The 23,734-nt window shown below is 43.8% G+C and overlaps 1 protein-coding gene, 1 non-coding gene and 1 pseudogene across 3 annotated transcripts in view; 1 reads left to right on the forward strand and 2 right to left on the reverse strand.

The window, feature by feature from the left end:
- The window catches only part of SPIN1 (spindlin 1), a 74,992-nt gene extending 61,697 nt beyond the window's left edge, over positions 1-13,295 (reverse strand). Inside the window, exons 1-2 of one of the 2 annotated variants that reach the window (XM_065946706.1) lie at positions 13,174-13,287; positions 10,286-10,483 (exon numbers count right to left, since the gene is read on the reverse strand). The gene's annotated coding sequence lies outside the window, so the exon portion shown is untranslated. Of the gene's footprint in view, positions 1-10,285; positions 10,484-13,173 lie in introns of both variants that reach the window. The other variant, XM_065946704.1, reaches the window with a different exon arrangement.
- Positions 13,296-16,228: 2,933 nt separating this feature from the next.
- LOC136143961 (U6 spliceosomal RNA) lies at positions 16,229-16,335 on the reverse strand. Its single transcript, XR_010658450.1, has one exon. It is a non-coding gene; the product is annotated as a U6 spliceosomal RNA (small nuclear RNA).
- A 3,549-nt stretch (positions 16,336-19,884) lies between these two features.
- Positions 19,885-20,196, forward strand: LOC136176314 (large ribosomal subunit protein eL36-like; annotated as a pseudogene).
- The last annotated feature ends 3,538 nt before the right edge of the window (positions 20,197-23,734 follow it).

Raw genomic sequence — 23,734 nt, forward strand, 5'->3', positions numbered from 1 at the left:
CTGGCAGGCACGCCCCGAGAGGACGAGGCTAGCCTGGGCCAGTGTGGGTTAGAGGTTCTGAGCATCTGGAAGCAGCCAGCCTCACGCTTGGTCCATGGTTTCCTGGCCCCTGCTGGGAAAGTAAGGGTCAGACTCCCAAGGTGGCCAGACAAGAGAAAAACAAGACAGTCTGGGCCAAGAAGCCTACGCAGCGGAACCAGCACTTTGTCAGTGCTGTGCCCACGTTGGGCAAGAAGGGCCCCAATGCAGACTCTCAAGCCCTCTGTAATCTTGGCTTTCTCTAATAAAGCCACTTAGCCCAATCATATGGGGGGAAAAAAAAAAAAACCTGATCAGATTGTTAGGCCATAAAGCAAGCTCCAAAAAATGTCATAAGCTTTTAATTATATAGTATTCTGACCACAAAGGAATCAAAACAGAAATCAGAGAAAAGCACATAGAATACAGAAGATTCTTAGAGCAAAGAAACTATTCTGTATGTAACTATAATGGTGGATACACATTACAAACGTGAAGGCTCACAGACTATATAAAAAGAGTGAACCCTGGTGGGCCAGTGACTAATACTCCATATTGCCAACACACGCGGCCCAGGTTTGGTTCCTAGTCAGGGAACGAGTAATAGATCCCACATGCCACAACTAAGAGTTACCATGACACAACTAAAGATCACGCACGCATCACTGAAAATGGAAGATCCTGCATGCCACAGCCATATAAACAAATATTTTTTTAAAAAGAAGAGTGAACCCTATGTGACCTTGGATGACAATGACATCAACATAGCTTCATCCACTCTAACAAATGTACAATCTGGTACAGGATATTGCTAATAGAAGAGGAGAGCTTGCGTGGGATCAGGGGGCACAGGGAACTCTGTACTTTCTACTCAGTATTGCTGTGAACCTAAAGCTGCCCTTAAAAATAAAGGTGTATTTGGAAATAAGAAAAAAGTTTATCTGGCAGACTAGGTTAATGAGTATGCTATGATTACAAACAACTCTCAAAATCTTAGTTGCTTAAGACCAAAGAAATTCCCACTTCCTGCCTTCTCCCTCTTTTCTCCACTCTTGCCCTCCCCACCCCGCCCTCAGCTCTCCATTTGCTCTAGACTCATGAAGACCTGCGCCGCAAGACACTCCACCTGTAAACATGAGCACTGGCAGAAGGAAGGGAATGTGGCAAATCTCACCACTGCTCTTAAGGCCTGTGTGACAAGTCTCTCCAGCTCACACTTCACTGGCCCAGACAAATCACATGACTACTTAACTGTGGAGGCAGAAACTAAAAGCAAAAACACTGCCGCACGCTCTCGGAAAAGATTTAAACTGAATACTGGTGAGGATGTGGAGTCACGAGAATGCACTCACCAGAAAAGAAACTGATGGGTATACCCACACTGGATGTGGCATTATCTAATACTGAACATAGGCATGAAAGACCCAAAAATTCTACTCCTCAGTCTACCCAACAGAAAAGCAACCAAGAATGTTTACAGCACATCCACTTACACGAGCCCCGTGACACTCGTGAAATAAGCCTCCTGGATCACCTAATATGGGGAGCTGCTCAGGTCTAAATCCATCATGGCCCTTCCCCCAGACCAGTACTTCCCACAGGTTGTTCTAGCCAATGACTGGCCATAGGCAGGATGTTAAAGGAGGCCCATTTTAGGAGGACAAGGGAATCCTCTGGTCCCAACTCTGGCTAGAGGACATGTCACTGGCCTTCCAAAACTTTCTTAGAACAGCACTTAAGTCCTAAGTTACCAGACATTCTCTTCAATTTCTTCCTCCTCCACATGCATTAGACCTGTAAAGGGCTGTTCACTCTCTCCCCAGTATTTCTCCCAATACTGCAAAACCTAATCCCAACTTCCTGTCTTGTCCTTGGAGGGAACTGAACAGTCAAAGTGGGAACAACCTAATATTTATCAGCAGGAGAAATCAACAGCCATGGATAATACATGAGTAAATCATTACATGCATAAACAAAGTACAACTATACGTGACCTTGTGAATGAAATGAATGACAAAAATGAGTAGCAGGTGCACGGGTAGTGTCACAAACCACAGATTTGTAATGACTTCTGTACGTTCAGTATATTTCACTGAAAAAGAAAAAGAAAAGCAAGACTCTGAGGAGTCAACTGTCCTTAAACCAAAAGGGGAATTGGCTACTTACTATCAATCAGATACAACCACTATGGAGAACAGTGTGGAGGTTCCTTAAATAACTAAGAATAAAAGTACCATCCGTGTGTGCTCAGTCATGTCCGCCTCCTTGTGACCCCATGGACTGCAGTCCACCAGGCAAGAATATCAGAGGGGGTTGCCATTTCCTCCTCCAGAGGATCTTCCTGACCCAGGGATCGAACCAGTTTTTCCTGAGTCTCCCACATTAGTAGGAAGATTCTTTTATCACAGAGCCAGCTGGGAAGCCCAAAGGTGATGCTGAGGGTGATAAGAGTCAAAGGAAAAACTAATTTCTTCCTCTTTTTCTCCCTCCCTCTCTCCCGAATCTTACCTTCACCTCAGTATTCATTTGAGCAAAGACATCAATGCTACTCTCAAAACTACCATATATGACTCACCAAGCCCACTACTGGGCATCCTCCCTGAGAAAATCATAATTCAAAAGGACATATGCACCCCAATGTTCACAGCAGCACCATTTACAACAGCTAGGATACGGAAGCAATTGAGATGTCCGTTGACAGATGAATGGATGAAGATGTGGTGCATATATACAATGGAATACTGCTCAGTACCATAAAAAGGAACAAAATTAGGTCATTTGTAATGACGTGGATGAACCTAGAATCTGTCATACAGCAGAGGGAAGTCAGAAAGAGAAAAACAAATAGCGTGTATACATGGAATATATATGGAATCTAGAAAAATGGTACTGAGGAACCAAACTGCACAACAGGAACAAAGATGCAGATGTAGAGGATGGCTTTCGGGCCGGGGGGCGAACTGAGAGAGCAGCGCTGGCGTGTACACACTGCCGTCTGTAAAATAGCTAGCTACTCAGAGGCTGGCGGTGCTCCGGGAGGACCTAGCGTGGGATGCAGGGGATGGGAGGGAGGCTCGAGAGAGCGGATATATGCATACTTACAGCTGATGCCTGCTTTTGTATAGCAGAAACACAACTGTAAAGCAACTATACTACAATTAAAAAATAAAATAAACACAGAGTATAGGCAACTTATGTTTCTTCAGTGATGCCACTTTCCAAAAAGATTCTACCAAATTATCGTCCCACAGTTATGTAAATTATTTATTTAAAGGATATGCATTTTAGGGGAACACTACTCTATGGACTAAAACTTGTGGTGAAGTGTAATTATGAAGAGAAAGCACATAAGATCGCTTTTATCTTTTACTGAGTCCATTTAATAGATTCAGGAGATTAGATCTGATAGAGTGCCTGATGAACTATGGACCGAGATTTGTGACACTGTACAGGAGGCAGGGATCAAGACCATCCCCAAGGAAAAGAAATGCAAAAAAGCAAAATGGCTGTCTCAGGAGGGTTTACAAATAGCTGTGAAAAGAAGTAAAAACCAAAGGAGAAGAGGAAAGATATAGCCAATTGAATGCAGAGTTCCAAAGAATAGCAAGGAGAGATAAGAAAGCCTTCCTCAATGATCAGTGCAAAGAAATAGAGGAAAACAATAGAATGGGAAAGACTAGCGATCTCTTCAAGAAAATAAGAGATACCAAGGGAACATTTCATGCCAAGATGGGCTCATTAAAGGACAGAAATGCGGAAGGGCTTTAAAAAAAAAAAAAAAAAAAAAAGGATAGAAATGGTATGGACCTGACAGAGGCAGAAGATATTAAGAAGAGGTGGCAAGAATACACAGAAGAACTGTACAAAAAAGATCTTCACGATCCAGAGAATCACAATGGTGTGATCACTCACCTAGAGTCAGACATCCTGGAATGTGAAGTCAAGTGGGCCTTAGGAAGCATCACTATGAACAAAGCTAGCGGAGGTGATGGAATTCCAGTTGACCTATTTCAAATCCTAAAAGATGACGCTGTGAAAGTGCTGCACTCAATATGCCAGCAAATTTGGAAAACTCAGTAGAGGTCACAGGACTGGAAAAGGTCAGTTTTCATTCCAATCCTTAACAAAGGCAATCCCAAGGAATGCTCAAACTACCACACAATTGCACTCATCTCACACGCAAGTAAAGTAATGCTCAAAATTCTCCAAGCCAGACTTCAACAGTAGGGCGTGAACTTCCAGATGTTCAAGCTGGTTTTAAAAAAGGCAGAAGAACCAGGGATCAAATGCCAACATCTGCTGGATCACCAAAAAAGCAAGAGAGTTCCAGAAAAACATCTATTTCTGCTTTACTGACTATGCCAAAGTCTTTGACTGTGTGGATCACAACAAACTGGAAAATTCTTAAAGAGATGGAAATACCAGACCACCTGACCTAACTCTTGAAAAATCTGTATGCAGGTCAGGAAGCAACAGTTAGAACTGGACATGGAACAACAGACTGGCTCCAAATATGAAAAGGAGTACATCAAGGCTGTATATTGTCACCATGCTTATTTAACTTCTATGCAGAATACACCATGAGAAACGCTGGGCTGGAGGAAGCACAAGCTGGAATCAAAATTGCCGGAAGAAATATCAATAACCTCAGATATGCAGATGACACCACCCTTATGGGAGAAAGTGAAGAAGAACTAAAGAGTCTCTTGATGAAAGTGAAAGAGGAGAGTGAAAAAGTTCGCTTAAAGCTCAACATTGAGAAAACAAAGATCATGGCATCCAGTCCCATCACTTCATGGCCAACGGATAGAGAAACAGTGTCAGACTTTATTTTTCTGGGCTCCAAAATCACTGCAGATGGTGATTGCAGCCATGAAATTAAAAGACGCTTACTCCTTGGAAGAAAAGTTATGACCAACCTAGATAGCATATTAAAAAGCAGAGACATTACTTTGCCAACAAAGGTCCATCTAGTCAAAGTTATGGTTTTTCCAGTAGTCATGTATGGATGTGAGAGTTGGACTATAAAGAAAGCTAAGTGCCCAAGAATTGATACTTTTAAACTGTGATGTTGGAGAAGACTCTTGAGAATCCCTTGGACTGCAAGGAGAGTCAACCAGTCCATCCTAAAGGAGATCAGTCCTGGGTGTTCATTGGAAGGACTGATGTTGAAAGTGAAACTCCTGATACTTTGGCCACCTGATGTGAAGAACCGTCTCATTTGAAAAGACCCTGATGCTGGGAAAGGTTGAAGGAGAGAGGAGAAGGGGACGACAGAGGGTGAGATGGCTGGATGGCATCACCAACTCAATGGACATGAGTTTGAGTAAACTCCGGGAGTTAGTGATGGACAAGGAGGCCTGGCACGCTGCAGTCCATGAAGTCGCAAAGAGTCAGACACAACTGAGCGACAGAATTGAACTGAGTCCATTTAAAGAAAAACTTTTTAAGATTATACAAAAATAGAGTAACCAAAACTTACCAATCATAACTCAATGATTAATTCTAAATTAAAAAACCCATTTAACATACCTTCCAGCATAGGATGCAACTGTCACCACAGCATTTACAGATCCCGGTTCAGTGTATGGTCCACATCAATAAATTTGGCCTAACCCAACTTTATATTCCCTCCATCATCATCTCACACCCTTACCATCCATTCCCACCATTACTCCCCAGGCAAACTCTTTTGGAGGGTAAGTCTACCTCTTCATGAATCACATTCTGCACCTCATCCTTTGGGGCCTTCTGGGAGGATCCTAGGGGAAGCCAAATGCAGGTTTTTCAGGCAAACAAAGATTAAGTTCAGACAGAGGATGGAAAGGCTGTTTCTACTAGCAAAGGTAGCCCAACAGAATTTAGGTGTCCAAGATCTCCAGCTAAATCAGAAACTGACCATATGTCTCTAATCCAATTTTCAGGATCCCACTCCTAACCAAAGTTCTCACCTACTAACAGGGAATTCAATTTGCAGTTTTAGGGCAGGCACAGAAACTTTCAGGTCCCTTATGTGGAACCCTCACTGGGAATTTAAAACCCTGAGCTCATCATTTTGCTGTGTAATGTTTTAACTTGGCCAGGCTAAACTGCATTCCCAGGGTTTCCCTTGTATTTGTTTCAGGACTGGGTGGGCCACAGAGACTACCGTGCGGCAGGCGGAGGGCACGTCTGGTAGGACACCTGCGGTCACTAACTCCCCATCTGCCTCACTGGTGCGAGGCCGCAACAGCTACTCTACCTTCCCCCAGGCTCTCTGAGTCTCTGTCCCCTGGGCCAAGTGTGTGTGGTCAGCTCCAAGACAAAGGCCCAGCTCTTTCTGGATGCCCACTCAACCAAGGTGAGAGGCAACACAACTGACACAGCTTTCCATCTGTCTTGCTGTGGCTTCCAGTCTGTTTTCTGCCCCAAGGCACTTCCACCTTTCTTTCTCAAATTCCTGTCCTATGGACTACAACTCTAGCATGAGGCACACAGGCAGCCTTATCAACAAGCTTTATTGCCAGCTCCTACACTATATTAACTGAGATCTCTGAATAAGACTGTCTGACAGACCCCTAGACAGAAAACCACACATTTAACCACATAGCCTCAATCTGCCTTTGGATCATGCTAGCTAGGGTCCAGAGGATGTGAGCCCTCAGAAACCAAGAACTGAGCTAAGGACCAGAAAAGTATTTATGGACAAAAACAATTAAGAATCTCTGCTCTCCTGAAGTGCCTTTTTGAGAAAACAAAAGCTCCTTAAATCATGTGAATAAAAGCAACCCTGTAATTTTGATAACCACTTGGAAGGACAGCAATGTCTCTAATATAAGGACTTGACTTGAAGAAAATCAAGAAAAAACTTCAAAACCTTCAGAACATTGATGGTTACTGTAAGCCAAGTGATGGCTATATGGAGATTCTCTACCTTTATTAGAAAATTTACAAACACTTTCATCAAAAAGTGATGCTTGAGACAAGAAAGACAGACTAAGAACTGAAATTTGGACAGAAAAGCATTCCAGGAAGTGGGAAAGAACAAGTGCCATGCTTCCTAGTGGCGGAGATGATGACGGGCACTGGAGATACGAGAAGCACCTGCATGTCTGCAGCAAAGGAAGAGGCAGTTAGGTGAGCGCAAGGCCCCAGAGGATAAAAATCATGCACACCCTGAGGCCTGCTATGGAGCTCTGTCCTTAAAGGGGAAGCCACTCAGAGTTTTATGTAAACGGTGATACAATTAGAGTTGCCTTTAAAAAAAAAAAAACAGGTAATTTCTAAAAAAAAAAAAAAAAAAAAAAAACAGGTAATTTCTGACACTAACAAATTATAATACAGACATATTTACCTCTTACCCAACAATCTCACTATCTTGAAACTGTATCTGATCAAATTCAAAACAATGTATCGAACAAGGTTATTCACTGCAATAATTTTTTAACAGTGGCAGAATATAAACACTATATATCTACTTAGGAAATGAACTACCAGCACAAAAGAGTACATACCAAGAACACAGAAGTGAATATGATTTCCAGAATATATTAAGGAAAAAGGAAGAAACAACAGTGGATACAAGCTTTTTGGAAACAAAAGCAGACACAAACTTCTTTTTAAGAAAAGCAGGTAAAGAAAATGTTTCCTTATGTTGCAAAAATAAGTAGAAAAATAAACCAGAAATAAAAATGGAGCAGGAGGAGAACAGTTTAGAGATAGGAAAAGAAAGGAGAATATGAACACACCTTTACAATGCAGCTTTGACTCTGGAACTATATAAATGTTTCACACACTGAAACAAAATACATTTAGAAAATCATTGAAGCAATCCTTAAATGTTAGGGATTTCATTCAAATAAGCCAAACTAATAATCAAATTGATTACAAAATCAGAGAGAAAATGTTATTTCAAATAATTCTATAATTCAGAATGTAAACATTTTTAAAACAAAGGGAATAGAAACCTACAATCATTCTAATGTTAAAACGTTTTTGAACTACCATGCTTATATTCTAGGATAAAGGAAAGTAATTAAAGTTGATAAGAATGCAAATTTTTAACATTAAAGAAGATAAATTCAAAGTAAAAACCCTATGAAGTTAAATGTGAACTGGAACTAGCAACACAAAACCAAAACTAATATTTCCCAAGTCTGTCCAATGACAGCAAGGGCATCTCAGTGGCAATAAGGACACACAGCACCAGATTTTGGTATCTAAACTCCACTGTCTGATAAAAAGAGCTAAAAGAACTGGTTGATAGATATCGGGAAGAAAAAGCACAAAGTGAGTCTCAGACATCTTGTAACATGAGCAAGAAACAATTCAAAGGTTAACAGGGCCACATTCAAGGGAAGAAAACTAGTTTGAAATGACCAAGCCATGACCAAACTAGGACAAGTTGAGGGAAAAAAATGATGACTACTTGATTAAGACACACTGCAAATACATAAAATTCCACAGGTCCACAGTGATCCTAAACAAGAGAAAGCAAAAGGGAATACACAGTAACAAATCAACCCTATACACAGGGAAAAGAACATTCTTACCCTTGTAAGGTAAGCCTTACAGTGAATAACCTTGTTCGATACATTGTTTTGAATTTGATCAGATACAGTTTCAAGATAGTGAGATTGTTGGGTAAGAGGTAAATATGTCTGTATTATAATTTGTTAGTGTCAGAAATTACCTGTTTTTTTAAAAGGCAACTCTAATTGTATCACCGTTTACATAAAACTCTGAGTGGCTTCCTAAACTCATGTTTAGCCTAAAACTCATGCTAGGAATATTAATTTAGATATGATTAGTTAATACATGGATAAGTAGGTCATATAGACATACATGCCTATAACTATATAGGCCATCTATAAATAAACATGTAGATCATTTGCAGACAGGTCCAAATATTAAACCTAAGTTATAAGGATGTAACTATAAGCAAGCTGAACAACAGATGTAAGCAAACAAATATAATCTAAGTTTAAAAAGTTGTCCTGCCTTTTATTACTACAATCTAAAAACATTTCAAGTGGTATTTAAATACTTCATTAGTCTCTTTATTTACTCTCTCAACATTTGGATAAAACAATATCCATGATGAATTGATCCTTTCTCTATCACCCACCCCACCCCCAAAAAAGTCAACACATTTAACATTTTAGTGTCTCCAGACAAATTGCCTTAGCTTCAAATTACTTTATCCTTATTCAACAGGCTGCTGCTGCTGCTGCTGCTAAGTCACTTCAGTCGTGTCTGACTCTGTGCGACCCCACAGACGGCAGCCCACCAGGCTCCGCCATCCCTGGGATTCTCCAGGCCAAGAACACTGGAATGGGTTGCCATTTCCTTCTCCAATGCGTGAAAGTGAAGTCGCTCAGCCATGTCCAACTCTTCAGGACCCCATGGACTGCAGCCTCCCAGGCTCCTCCACCCATGGCATTTTCCAAGCAAGAGTACTGGAGTGGGTTGCCATTGCCTTCTCCATATTCAACAGGCTAGACTCTTGTAAACTTGAATTGGAACACTGGTAGATTCCTTCAATCCATCTTTCAGGTTTAATGCCTTTCAATGGCTCCCCGCACCCGACCCCCACCCCCACTACCACCACCACCCTTCAGATAAAACAGCAACCACCTCAACGTCGTATATTCAATTATTTAAAATCTGGCCCCAAATTCATTCCTAGACAGACTGATCATGTCAAACTTAAGTAGTGTCAGCAGCTATATGATCAATAACCACAGGGAACTTATGATACCCAGAAGCCCTAGGAATCATTCACATGGGAGTAAGATAACATGGCAAAACTTTTGATTGTAATTCAAATCCAGAATGGTCTAACAATCGTCATGACTCTGCTCCTGTTGTTCCTTCATCTAGACTGCCTTCCTCTAACCTATATTCTTAACCCTGCTCGAACATCACCTTCTCTCCCCAGATGTCTCACCATATGCCTGGGTATCTTCCCTACCAAGCTGTAAGGTCTCTAAGGGCATATCTTCATGTATCATGCCCATATCTGACTTATGGCAATTTAAAAGCCAAAAAATAAGCACCCGATAAAGATTTAACTAAAAATTTAATAGAAAACAAGCACACACACACAAAAAAAGACAAGCACAACTAAGCAACCTATTGTTGAAAAAAAAATGCTAATAACTATAGCAAAGTTTAAAAGCATGGAGAAGAAGGAAATCAACAATGATTGGCACCAGCTGCTGCATTTCAGGAACTGTACTGGGAACTCTACACATCCATTTCATTTAACTTATTGTAATAGCCTTACATGATAGGTTTCATCCCAGTTTACAGTTGAGGAATAGCGCTTAGAAGGGCTATGTGATGAATCAGGTATGTGGCTTTGGACCAGTAAGGAGTGGGGTTGGATTTCAACCCAGACTCTTCAGAGTTTAAGGCCATTCGATCTCCACGTCCAACTCCAGAGCTCACATCTTTTTCACAATGGATTCCCCATTTCCAATTTCTTTTTGTTCAAAGGAAAGAAAGAAAACATAATTAAGCATCTAATAAATATAAGGAAGTATTTCCATGATATATATTTTTCTCAACAAATTAGAATTCTGCTAATTCAAAAGAAATATCCAACAACACTGTTATTTTTAATCTCCGCAATAATCCACCATAATTCTTTTCGGAACAGCAGTATCCTTTTTACGTGTTTCTAACATACCGGAGGAAAAAAATGCTAACAAGGAGTACAGCCAATGGAGTTTAACTGTATACAATCAGGTAAGTCATTGGGAAGAGAGAACACTTCATAATTAGATTTCTTCTAGTTAAGACTTCAAATTAGTAGCTCATAATTGTAACATATCAACAAGTAAGAGTCAAATCTGTGGTACTCTTTCCCACAGGATGCACAGGCAAGCAAAAATCACATCAACCTTCCACTCCACGATTTACAAGAGTGGTATCATTACCTGTAAGGACACCAATGACCAACATTCCACCATTACCTAGCTTTCATGAGTGTTACTAGATATTACACCAAAAACAATGAAGTATCTAAGATCAAATATGGAAAACAATGCTGGTACTATTTCTCAGCACCATTAATCAGATACTGTGAATTGTGACCCTGGGGGAAAAGGAAAAGAACACAGCACTGTTTCCCAAACTAAGGTGACCGAGGACTCCTTTGATTTTCCTGCAACATTTCTTAGCATGAGTGTCACAAAGGATACCACGTTAAACGCTGCTTCATATATATACCCGAAACAAAGTAAATATTACTACTGGATTCTGCACTAGTAAATAAAGAAACAGTACTATCAAAACTCTCGGGATCATTGAAAGTCTTAAAAAAAAAAATTCTAAGTTAATCATAGAGATAACTGAAGGTCTCTTTCCTTAACTCATTTCACAGCATTTTGAAGTAACCATTTTGCTACTCAAATTTTATTTTCTCACAAGAAACACACACCTACTATCGACGATTCTGACAAACATTTAACGACCTTTACATGTAATTATCAAGTTAAATCCCATGAACACAACAGGGGCCTGGTAGGTTATTCCATGAGGTCACAAGAGTCGGACACGACTTAGCTACTGAACAAATCAAGTCTGATAATAAAGGTTCTATAAACTGCTAGCTACAATTTTTTGGTATTCGCCTCTTACCCAAGGATTGGGGGAAGGGCAGAAGGTTCCTCATCTCACTTGACCCTCATCTGAAATTTCACAGCCTCTTAAAAGTTCACCTCTAAGAACGTTAACAGACCCAATCTGTCCTGGTATATACACCCTCAAGTACAGGTTTAGTTTTCATTTCCTAACAAAAGCTATGTAGAAAGCAATTGCTGTACTCTCCATCAATCCCTTCAGACCGCAGAGGTCCTTCCAGAAAATTCCAACAGAAGTTATATAGGAATTTGCATTTGGGGAGGTATGTCGTCTTTGGCAGAAGTCATGTTATACAGCGCAATCCTTTAACACTTAAATGTATTGAGGGTTGCTTTCTGACGTACAGATCTGTATTTGCTACTTCAACATGCATGGAAAACCCTCTCCTACACCAGGAATCCCAACCCACAAATCATAAAAAGCAGATAAGCGTCAAGCAACTGCGTAAACAGATTTGGGGTGCCTATTTCGTGGCATTTATGGCTGAGGCCATCACTAAAATTCAATCCGGTTAAAGTCGACAACGCATCCCCAACAGGAAAGATGAACAGAGCCAAACCGTAGGCGCTGCGCAGTTTCCGCGCCGTGCGATTAATCTCAGCAAATGCTTGCGGAATGCGCTCAAGGTCACTCGTGATGAAAAAGAAAAGTGTGTGTGTGTGTATGTGTGAGTGTGCGTGTGCAGAAACGCCCGCCGTCGGCCAGTCCCGCGCAGAGCTGCCCAGGGCGCGTGGACAAGCAGCCAAAGGGGCGGGGGAAACAAGGGGGGGAGGTTACCGAGAGACCCGAAAAACCACCTTCTCCGCCAAGCCCACTGCTGCAGAACCCCGGGCAGCCACCCGGGAGATTACGCCGTCGTAGGTACGCAGCCCTGGGTAGGAGAGCAACGCCAGGCCTCCAGAGGGTCCCGATCTCGGAGAACCCCCTCCCCTTTCTGTGGTCCGGTTCCAGCGCCCCTCTAGCTACGGAGACCAGTCCTTCCCACCCCCACCTCCTTCCACCCTCCACCCCAGCCCCTCCCCACGCCGCGAGGGCCTGTTCCCCTCCCCCCTTGCATCCCCTCCCACCACCCGGGGGTCCAGCCCCCACCCCCGCCCCAGGGGACTCCTACACCGCCCCCTCAGGCCCCGAGGGTCTCATTCCTTCCTCCCCCGCCCAGCCCGGGTTATGCAACACTCATCCGCCCCGCCCCCCCGCCAGCGCCCGCCGCATTGCCCCCCCTTCCCGGGCCCAGCCACCCCGCGCCCCCCGCCCGCTCGAGTGCCGAGGCCTCCCGAACAAAGCGCGCGGGGCTGGCCGGCCGGGCCGGGGGCGGCGGCCATGTTGGCGGGGGCGGCGAACAAAGGCGCGCGGCCCGAGCCCGAGGCCCCCGCCCGAAGCCCGGCCGGCAGGGGGCGCTGTACAGGCGCCGCCCGCCGCCCGGACAATGCGCCGCGGCCCGCTGCTCCCCGGGTGCCACCGCCCCTCAACGCGCCCCGCCCGCGGCCCCGCTGCGGCGCCCGCTCCCCGGCGGTGCACAGGCCTCACCTGCTGGCCTCCTAGGCCGCCGTCTGCAGCCCTTGGGCCCTGCCGTCCCGCGCCGCGCTCCCGCCCCGGCCCGACCGAGCCAGACGGCGCCGCCCCGCCCCCGCTCCGCTCCGCGGCCGCCGCCGCCCGCCCCCGACCGCACGGCGCACGCGCACTGCGGCCGCCGACTGCACCGGCAGCGCCGCCCGGCCCCGGCCCGACGGGCCGCATTACGCAGGCGCTCCAGCTGGAGGGCGGGGCCGAGAGGACAGAGGGCGGGGCCTGGCGGCAGGACTCGGCTAGAGGATGCTCACCTGGCGGCGGGGCGGGACCGAATAAAGGAAGGCCTGGAGGTGGGGCGGGGCCTGATGCTGCAGCAGGGCGGGGCCTGGCGCCACTCACCTGGCAGCCAAGCACAGCGGTCCAGGGCCTGGCGCCGGGGTGGGACCTGGCAGCGGGGAGGGGCCGGGCGCGGCTCTCACCTGGGGGCGGGGTCTGGCTGGGTCCCAGCGGCGCGCCGAGAGGCGGCATTAATGGCCCAGAGACCGGGGAGCGGGGGACGGCGCCGATCGCACCGGAAGTCTGACATCCTTAGAAGTTTCGTTTTCGCGCGGTGGGAGGGCTTTTACCCACAGACTGATCCTCCCTGTCCTGGAATTTAAGCAGCAAGTCGACCTGCGTCGCACACGCCGCCCCTTCGGAAGAAGCGGAATACAGTGACAAAGCCATCCGCTGACAGAGCTGTGGTGGCCGAGGAAATGCAGCACCCAGTGCCGAGAGCTTCCCGATCGGGTCCCACCGCCGCACTGCGCCACCGCGGCCGAAATTCGGGTCTCGCCCACTCACCTGCCCTACCTGGCGGGGGTTGGACGAGCTTTGCAGCGCTTGACAACGCACACCCTTCTTGTCCGTACTCCGCCTCCTCCACAAACTGGCCAACTCGCTCGGCTCTGGCTTTCCGCAGAAGTCAGGAGCTAGGCATTCTCACGGTCACTCGCGAACTTGTTTGCCTTCTGTTTCACCCAAGACGCCCTTTGAGTGTCAGATTGGTTGTTTGCAGGAAGATGGGGAGAGGAAGGAAGAGTCCGGAACAGGTTTGACTCCTTCGGAGTGCAGTGCCCGCAGACTGTACCCGGGGTCTGACTCCCTACCCCGCACCCCAGCCTGGAGCTCTACCTGCTTCAATCCCAAGACTGGCGCTCTCCTCTCCCTTCGTCCTCATACCCCCTCAACTCTCACCCAACGCTTCCCTCCCCCACTTGCCCGCTGCCCTCCCCTCCCCCAACCCCACAACCACCTGGCGTCCTCCAGAGAGTCACTGAGCGGACGTGGTTCCTAGAATGCGAAAAGCTTCCCAATAAACCGCCTGCCCGAATGTTATCGGGTCAAATGACAGACGTATTATTGGAAAGCGCTCTATTCACCATAACCTGCAGCCCAATTGTCGCTTAGCATTGCTCTGTGGGATTTTGCTGGCACCTTTTTCTTCCAAGTAAGATTGATACGTGCCTGTTGAAACAAAGTGCTCATCTCAGATGACACACTTGGCAAGAATTGCAAGTTCACAGGCCAACTAGAGGACCAATTTAGATACAGATACACAAAAATGTGTCACTGTACTTACCAATGAGAAAGCGTTGGGAAATTAACTTTCCATAATGTTCAATGTTTATGACCCAGACAGTAGTGGAGAGGGAGAAATTTCCCTCGAGTTCTAATGACAAAATTGACACCAGACAGAATAGCAGGAGAAAAACAAATTTGAATGCATGTACATAAAGGTCTCATAGAAATTGGATCTATGAGGTGGCCAAAGCGGGCAGATTTTATACTTTTTAGACAAAAACTAAATTTGTGAGGAGTTGACAAGATCGGGTTGGGATGCTCAATTAGTGAAGAATCTAAACAGAATTTGGGCTTGGGATAGTAAATTTAAAATTAACAAGGTTTGTTTATACAGGCTTTTCAGCCTGATTTCCCTGTTTCTGGTGATAAGGATCTCTGTACCCTCTGGTACAAGAAAGGTATTTGTTGTTCAGTCGCTCAGTCCTCCCTAACTCTTTTTCGATTTTCCATAGACTGTTGCTCCCCAGACTCCTCTGACCAAGGGATGTCCCAGGCAAGAATACTGGAGTGGGTTGCCATTTCCTTCTCCAGAGGCAAATTCTTTACTGCTGAGCCACCCTGAGAAAGGTATCAAAATCTTTGAAGGAATGACATAGCCCGAAGACACAACCTAATAGGTCCAAGATGGCAGATGAGTTGACTTCCACTAGACCTTGAGCCTCACTATATGCTCACTGTAACACCCCAGCAAGCTAAATGACACACCCACAGGTGCCATGACAGTTCAAGGGTGAACCATAAAGGTCAAAAAGTGGGTGGTGGTCCTATTCCTGGAAATCCCCACTCCTTCCTCAAAATGGCTAAAATACTCCTCCCACTCATTAGCTTATGAAATTACCCACTCCTGTAAAAATTGACAAGTCAGTGGAATGTTTCTCTCTAAATAAATCAACTTCCTACCCATCACTTTGTCTCTCACTTAAATTCTTTCTGTGATGAGACATCAAGAACCTGAGTTTCATTAAGTCCTGAGACCATGTGTGTGATCTCAGTTAAAACTGATTTCAAGTCCCAATCTGAGTTGCATGGTTTCAGCAATTTTCACATGGGAGATTTTTTTTCCTATTTTTAAGGAGACAGAGGGGAAGGTCAGAGTGTCCCTCTTGCACTGACCCTTTCTTAAGTAACTGTGCATGGATGCTAAGTCACTTCAGTCAAGTCTGACTCTTTGTGACCCTATGGACTGTAGCCTGCTAGACTCCTCTGTCCATGGGATTCTCCAGCCAAGAATACTGGTCTGGGTTGCTGTGCCCTCCTCCAAGGGATCTTCCCAACCCAGAGATCAAACCGCAGTCTCTTATGTCTCCTTCATTGTCAGGTGGGTTTCTTTACCACTCATGCCACCTGGGAAGCCTGTAAGTAACTTTATTTTATTTTTTTTCACACAAGAAAAGTTTATTGAAAAATAAAGTTCTCCCTAGTTTTCTCTACGACAGTGGAAAACGAAGCAAAAAATATGGAACGCTTCACGAATTTGCATGTCATCCTTGCGCAGGGGCCATGCTAATCTTCTCTGTATCATTCCAATTTTAGTATATGTGCTGCCGAAGCGAGCACGCCTGTAAGTAACTTTATTTTTTTTTTCTGTGTAATAAAGTTTTATTAAGGTATAGAGGAGATAGAGAAAGCTTCTGACATAGGCATCAGAAGGGGGCAAAAGAGTACCCTGTAAGTAACTTTAATACAATATAATTAATGTTCTGCTGAGGCACATTTGGAGGCAGTCCACTGGGTGCCCCAACAACCCTTCCTTTCCCGTTTTGAATGGAGAGGTCTGGCCATCTTGCTTCTCAGGAAGCTTCAGTAGACCCCACACTAAAGTGTCTTCCTGTTAGTAGGGAGGGAGCCGGATTGTTGCAATACTCTTTCTTTGGAAGTGGGACTTGAAGAACCAAAGAGGACCACTTTCATCTCAAGAATCCTGTTTCTCAAAAGGTACTCTCTTTCCATGCTCATTCTTGGCTTAACTTGCTCCTGAAACCACAGGAAAATCATCTATTGGATTACTATGCCCCTTCCAGGCTTCTCTCCCAACAGTTTGAAACTATCACCATCACAGCACTGCTGGATGAAAAAGAGAACCAGAAGAGCCTTTCACACTCCCTGGCTCAACATATATCAGCTGGACCCTACCAGGCACAGGGCACTGCATTTGCCTCTGGAGGGGACACTATGTCTACATACACAAGAATGTTTACACTTCGTGAAGGGAACATCACACAGTGCTGAATGGATGACTCCAAGAAAGAAACAGCAGGAGCAGAGTTCGGCCATCTGATCAACTATACAGCTTCCTCCCCTGGCTCATTCCCACCTTTCTCCAGGTCATTCTCTACACAGCAGCCAAATATATACTTCTAAATGATACCTTCTCAGAGAAGCCTCTTCTGACCACCTGCACAAGTAGATTGCCCTCTATTCTCTTTAACTGTCATCCTTGTTTATTTTTCTTTGTAGCACTGATTCTCTTTTGTAATTACATACAGCACAGAATTGTTAAGTCACCACCCACCGCATTGTAAAGTCCAAAGGCCAGAGACAATATCTGTTTTCCTTTATACCTTGCAGAGGACTGTAGAAGTGAAGTGAAGTCGCTCAGTTGTGTCTGACTCTTTGCAACCCCATGGACTGTAGCCTACCAAGATCCTCAGTCCATGGGATTTTCCAGGCAAGAATACTGGAGTGGGTTGCCATTTCCTTCTCCAGGGGATCTTCCCGACCCAGGGATTGAACCCGGGTCTCCCACATTGTAGGCAGATGCTTTACTGTCTGAGCTACCAGGGAAATGAATAGATGACTTGTCTGAATACTGGATCATGTGGTTTTGTTAACATATGGTTTAAGAAGAGCCTCAAGTGACAAGATACCGGGGAATTTAAACTCTTCTTACCTACTCACAGAGTTATATCAAGGTCCAACAGAAACTCTATACAGACCTATGCACATGTGAGGGAGTTTCTCCATCCCATGGGAAACAATTGAAGATGTTCAGTTAGGTTTGTGGGGTAACATTTTTTTGGGGGGGGCAACTTTTTAAAATCAATCAGGTGCTATGTAGAAGAGAATTTACAGTAGGAATTATGACATAAAGGAGACTATGTAGGAGGCTACTGTAATAACTTTGGGGGACAGAATTTGAACTGGATAAAGTGCTTAAAAGGGATAATAAAATAACTTTTAAAGAGCAAGCATCCAACTCCATGATAGAGGGGAGTTATTTTACTGAAGAGGGGGATGATGGTGGCATTTTGATTAGGCTGAGAAGGAAAAACTCCTTATGATTTAAAGAAATATCCTGAAAAGTTTTAATTAAATGATATGATGATATAGTCATGCTGATTTCTCTCAACAGATTAGTTTTGCCTGGTTTTGAACTTTATATAAATGGAATCAAACAGTGACATACCTACATATCACATGGATACTTGAATACTGTTTTTACATCCCGAGGGTTACTGCACATGAATGGGAAGATAGTTGCTCTTGGATATGAAGAAGGAATTCACAGGACCTGGACTCCATCTTAGGCCTGTTCATGCTGATCATGCTCAGCCACCTCTCCAATGGACTCGGAATTCTGTGTTTAGTGCCTGTGGAAACGACAACAGAAGGATAAGACCCCCTCCAGACAGGGGAGCTTTGAAGATCATATCCAGGTTACTCCTCGTGTAAGAGAACACATACACTAATCACCCCTTCCTCCAGACAGGCCATAAGTTTTCTGTACCTATCAGAGTGTAACCTTGGGCTTATTGATTATTGGCTAATTGTTTAACTGTCTAAGCACCTGGCACATGAATGATGGGGTTTTGGGGATTGTATTTACCCTTCCTTTGTTTATGTAAGTCTCAAAGAATTTGGGGTAGTGGGTTCGGACATGTACACATGGGGTATAAAAGATTTTCACAAATGCTGGTCAGGGTCCTTGGCTAAGAGGAGACTCTGCCTTGGGCCCGCCAGTGTAATAAACTGCACTCCACTATCTGCATTGTCCTTCTGAGTGAGTTTGTTTCCCAGAATGCGTGACTACAACAGATATACTCCTAGAAGAGAAATTGCTGAATAAAGAATATGAATATTAGTAGGTACCACATTCATACAATGATTTGAACACCTTAGATCTTTACCAGTGCAGTAGGTGAAGAAAACCATATCCCATGATAGTTTTTGTTTGCATTTATCTCATTTTAAGAGAGAGAGTTTGCTTTTCATATATTTAAAAGTCATTTGAGCCTATGAAATGCACTAAAAACTATTGGAAGTAATAAACGAGTTCAGCAAGGTTTTAGGATATAAAATCAATATACAAAAATCAATCGTAATTCTATACAATGACGTGAAGTCGCTCAGTCGCGTCTGACTCTTTGTGACCCCATGGATTGTAGCCTGCCAGGCTTCTCCGTCCATGGGATTCTCCAGGCAAGAATACTGGAGTGGGTTGCCATTTCCTTCTCCAGGGGATCTTCCTGACCCAGGGATTGAACCCAGGTCTCCCGTTTTGGAGGCAGATGCTTTAACCTCTGAGCCACCAGGGAAGCCCATTTCTATACAATAGCAGTGGGCAAACCAAAAGTGGAATTTAGAAAACAATTCCCTTTTATATAGATTTCAAAAGAATAAGTTAAGAATAAATTTAATAAAAGTACAAAATTTATACTCTGAAAATTACCAAACAACAATGAAAGAAATTAAAGAACTAGGTAAGTTTGCAAGTATCTCATGTTCACAAACTGGAAGACTATTTACAGGGGGCAGTTCAGTTCAGTTCAATTCAATTGAGTACAACTCTTTGCGACCCCATGAATCGCAGCACGCCAAGCCTCCCTGTCCATCACAAACTCCCAGAGTTTACTCAAACTCATGCGCATTGAGTCGGTGATGCCATCCAGCCATCTCATCCTCTGTCGTCCCCTTCTCCTCCTGCCCCCAAACCCTCCCAGCATCAGGGTCTTTTCCAATGAGTCAACAGACAGCAGCACTCTCCAAATTGATATACAGATTAAATGCAACCCTTATCAAAATCCCGATGACTTTTTTTGCATAATTTGACAAGCTGATTCTAAAATTTGCGTACAGCTTCCACCTTGGCAGCCATTGTAGAACAACAGCCATGGCTCTGCGCCACCCCATGGCCCTGGGCCTCAACAAAGGTCACAAGGTGACCAAGAACAAGCCGAGGCACAGCCGCCGCCGCCAGCGTCTCACAAGACACAGCAAGTTCGTGCGGGACATGATCCGGGATGTGTGCGGCTTCGCCCCTTATGAGCGGCGAGCCATGGAGCTGCTCAAGGTCTCCAAGGACAAGCGGGCCCTAAGTTCATCAAGAAAAGGGTGAGGACACACATCCGCACGAAGAGGAAAAGAAAGGAGCTGAGCAACGTCTTGGCCGCCATGAAGAAAGCTGACACCAAGGACTGAGCCCTTCCCCTCTGTTCACAATAAATCTTCCCAAAAATTCAGGGGAAAAAAATAATAATAATAAAATAAAATTTGAGTACAAAAATAAGGGATCCAAAATAGCCAAGACAATACTGAAAAAGAAGAATAAAGTTTGAGGAACTATCTCTCTCAATTTTTTTTTTCTCTCTGCACTGGGTCTTCATTGTTGTAGGTAGCAGTGAGCAGTACAAACCTCTTCTAGTAGCAGTGAGCAGAGGCTACTCTCTAACTGAAATGTGCAAGCTTCTCATTGACAGAGGAGTCTGGTGGGCTACAGTACATAGGGTAACAAAGAGTTGGACATGACTAAAGCAATTAGCAGCAGTGCTACATATGAAATGTCCCAAAGAGGCAAATCTGTAAAGACAGAAAGTAGATTAGTTATTACCTGGAGCTGGGGTATAGGAAGATTGAGGGGTATGACTAAGGGGTGCAGAGTTTCTTTTGGGGGTAATGAAAATGTTCTAAAATTAATTATGATAATAGAATCATAACTTTGGGAAGATACTAAAAAACCATGAAATTTTGCACATGATATGATTGGATTATCTGGTAAATGAATTTAATTTCAGGAAAAGGTGTTCAAAAATGAAAAAAAAATCATTTAATATTTATTTCTTGTGAATTGTCTATATCCTTAGTGAATTCTTCTAACTGGATTTTTGTTTTATTTTTCTCCTTATTTGTAGGAACGCTGCACATTGAAGAATACTAGTCTTTTGTCATAGGTGTAGCAAAAATTTTACCCAATTTTTTTTTTAAATTTTACCTAATTTTTATTTGGGTTTTTATTTTGTTTGTTTTTTTCCTGCAAAGGCTTTGTTAGCCCAAGGCAATAAAACAGCCAGTTATTTTACCAGTGAAGCAAATCTATCTGGGACTAGAAAACAAGTGCAATTTGAGACATACAACTATGACAAACCACATGCAAGTCCAGCAAAGAAAGGAAAGTTTTTCTTGAGGAGAAGGAAAAGTTGGGAGGGGCTGTTGTAAATAAAAAGTCCACTAGAGGAAATTGGCAGTTCAAGGTATAGTAACCTTTTCATTGGCTAAGTTGCAACAGTCTCTCATTGTCTGAGCTATGGCCAGGCAAAAAGAAAATCTCTCTTCCTCCTGCTGGTGGCAATAAAGTAGGGTTATTCCTGTAGGAGATGGAAAGTACTTCTCTTCCAGTGGGATCTTATTGACTTCAAAGGGCACATGTATGAGAGCTCCCCTTTCTGCCCTCCCAATTCTATTTTAGTAAGGTTTCCCTTCATTAAAAAGCAGAGACACCACTTTGCTGACAAAGTGAAAGAAAGTGAAGTCGCTTAGTCGTGTCTGACTCTTTGCAAACCCATGGACTGTAGACTACCAGGATCCTCAGTCCATGGGATTTTCCAGGCAAGAATACTGGAGTGGGTTGTCATTTCCTTCTCCAGGGGATCTTCCCGACACAGGGATCACCCGGGTCTCCCGCATTGTAGGCAGACACTTTACCGTCTAAGCTACCAGGGAAGCCCAGAGGTCCATATAAATAAAGATATGGTTTTTCCAGTAGTTACGCAGGAATGTGAGAGTTGGACCTTAAAGAAAGTGCTGAAAAATTGATGCTTTTGAACTGTGATGCTGCAGAATACTCTTGAGAGTCCCTTGGATAGAAAAGGAGATCAAACAAATCAATCCTAAAGAAAATCAATCCTGAATATTCATTGAAGGACTGATGCTGAAGCCAAACTCCAATACTTTGGCCACCTGATGCCAAGAGCTGACTCACAGGAAAAGACCCTGATGCTGGGAAAGATTGAGGGCAAGAGGAGAAGGGGGTAACAGAGGATGAAATGGTTGGATGGCATCACCGACTCAATGAACATGCATTTGCGCAAACTCTGAGAGATAGTAAAGGACAGGGAAGCCTGGCATGCTGCAGTCCATGGGGATGCAAAGTCAGACACAACTTAGTGACTGAACAACAACCCTTCATTAAGGGAATGAAAAATATACCAGTAGATGATGGATGTTGTAGCCGTCAAGGCCTCAGCCGCTGCAGCTGCCCAGGATTGTTCACCATGAAGAAATTCAGGATGGAGAAAAGCAGGATGCCAGTGCTAGAAATTAAGGTGTGCATAAAAGGAATACTTTCAATGAGCCTAGACTCTTGCATCTTCAGGTACATAGAAAAGTACTAACTTGAGATGTCTAGACAGTTTTCTTTAATTAGTTTTCTTTAATTCTACTACATGGTTTTTGTTGCAAAAACTCCTATGTATCCTCGCTGCTGCCTCACATCTTTGAAACAATACTTCAGAGCTATCTGAGAGGCTGCTTCCCAGGATAAGTCCTTAGGAAGTCACCAAATACAATACAATTGTTAACTTTTACGTTGTACATTTTTTCAGTCAAGAAATTTTTCATAGTTTAAAAATGTTATGTAGAGGACTTCTCTGGCAGTTCAGTAGTTAGAACTTCTAATCCAGGAACAATTATCCCACATGCCATAGGGTATGACCAAAAAAAAAAAAAAAATTATGTAAACGAATTTATCACTCTTTTCTTATATTGCTTCTTTATTTTAACATGTTTAGAAAGGTCTTCCCTATACTGAAACAATGCATTCTTTCCCCTTTCATGTTCAGAAATATTTTTTGTTCTTTAAAAACTTAAAATTATATTTATAACTTTAAGCACTGGAAAAGAAAATTTTGATTTTGTCTTTAAATATTTTTCTATATTTTTGATGTGGCTGACATTGTCAAATAGTCAAAATCTTCCACTTTCATTCTCTATCATGTTTAAATATTCTATCCTCCACAGATGACTTCCCTAGAAATCAAAGACGAACTTTCCTGGGGGTCTGAAAGTTCTGGGTCTAAAAGTGTTTATGAATGTCCACTTTTGGCGGTGTGTGTGTTGCATGTGGTTTTCCTTATTCCGAGGGTATACATCTTGCTTATGTGCATGCACGATAAGTCGATTCAGTCGTGTCTGACTCTTTGAGACCCCATGGACTGCAGGATGCCAGGCCTCTCTGTCCCTCACCATCTCCTGAAGTTTGCGCAAGTTCATGTCCATTGCATTGGTGATGCCATCCAGCCCTCTCATCCTCTGACACCCTCTTCTCCTTCTGCCCTCAAACTTTCCCAGCATCAGGGACTTTTCCAATGGGTCAACTGTTTGCATCAGATGACCCGAATACTGGAGTTTCAGCTTCAGCATCAGTCCTTCCAATGAGTATTCAGAGTTGATTTCCCTTAAGATCGACAGGTTAGATCTCCTTGCTGTCTCAGGAAAGCGAGGGATTCTCAGGACTCTTTTCCAACACCAGTTTGAAGGCATTAATTCTTCGGCATTCCCCTTCTTTACTGTCCGGCTCTCACAGCTATACGTGGCCACTGGGAAGGCCATAGCCTTGACTATACAGACATTTGTCAGCAGAGTAATGTCTCTGCTTTTCAACACGCTGTCTACGTTTGTCATAGCTTTCCTGCCAAGAAACAAACATCTTCTGATTTCATGGTTGCCATCACCACCCTCAGTG

Source organism: Muntiacus reevesi, chromosome 10 (genome assembly GCF_963930625.1).
Source record: "Muntiacus reevesi chromosome 10, mMunRee1.1, whole genome shotgun sequence".
Lineage (NCBI taxonomy): Eukaryota > Metazoa > Chordata > Mammalia > Artiodactyla > Cervidae > Muntiacus > Muntiacus reevesi.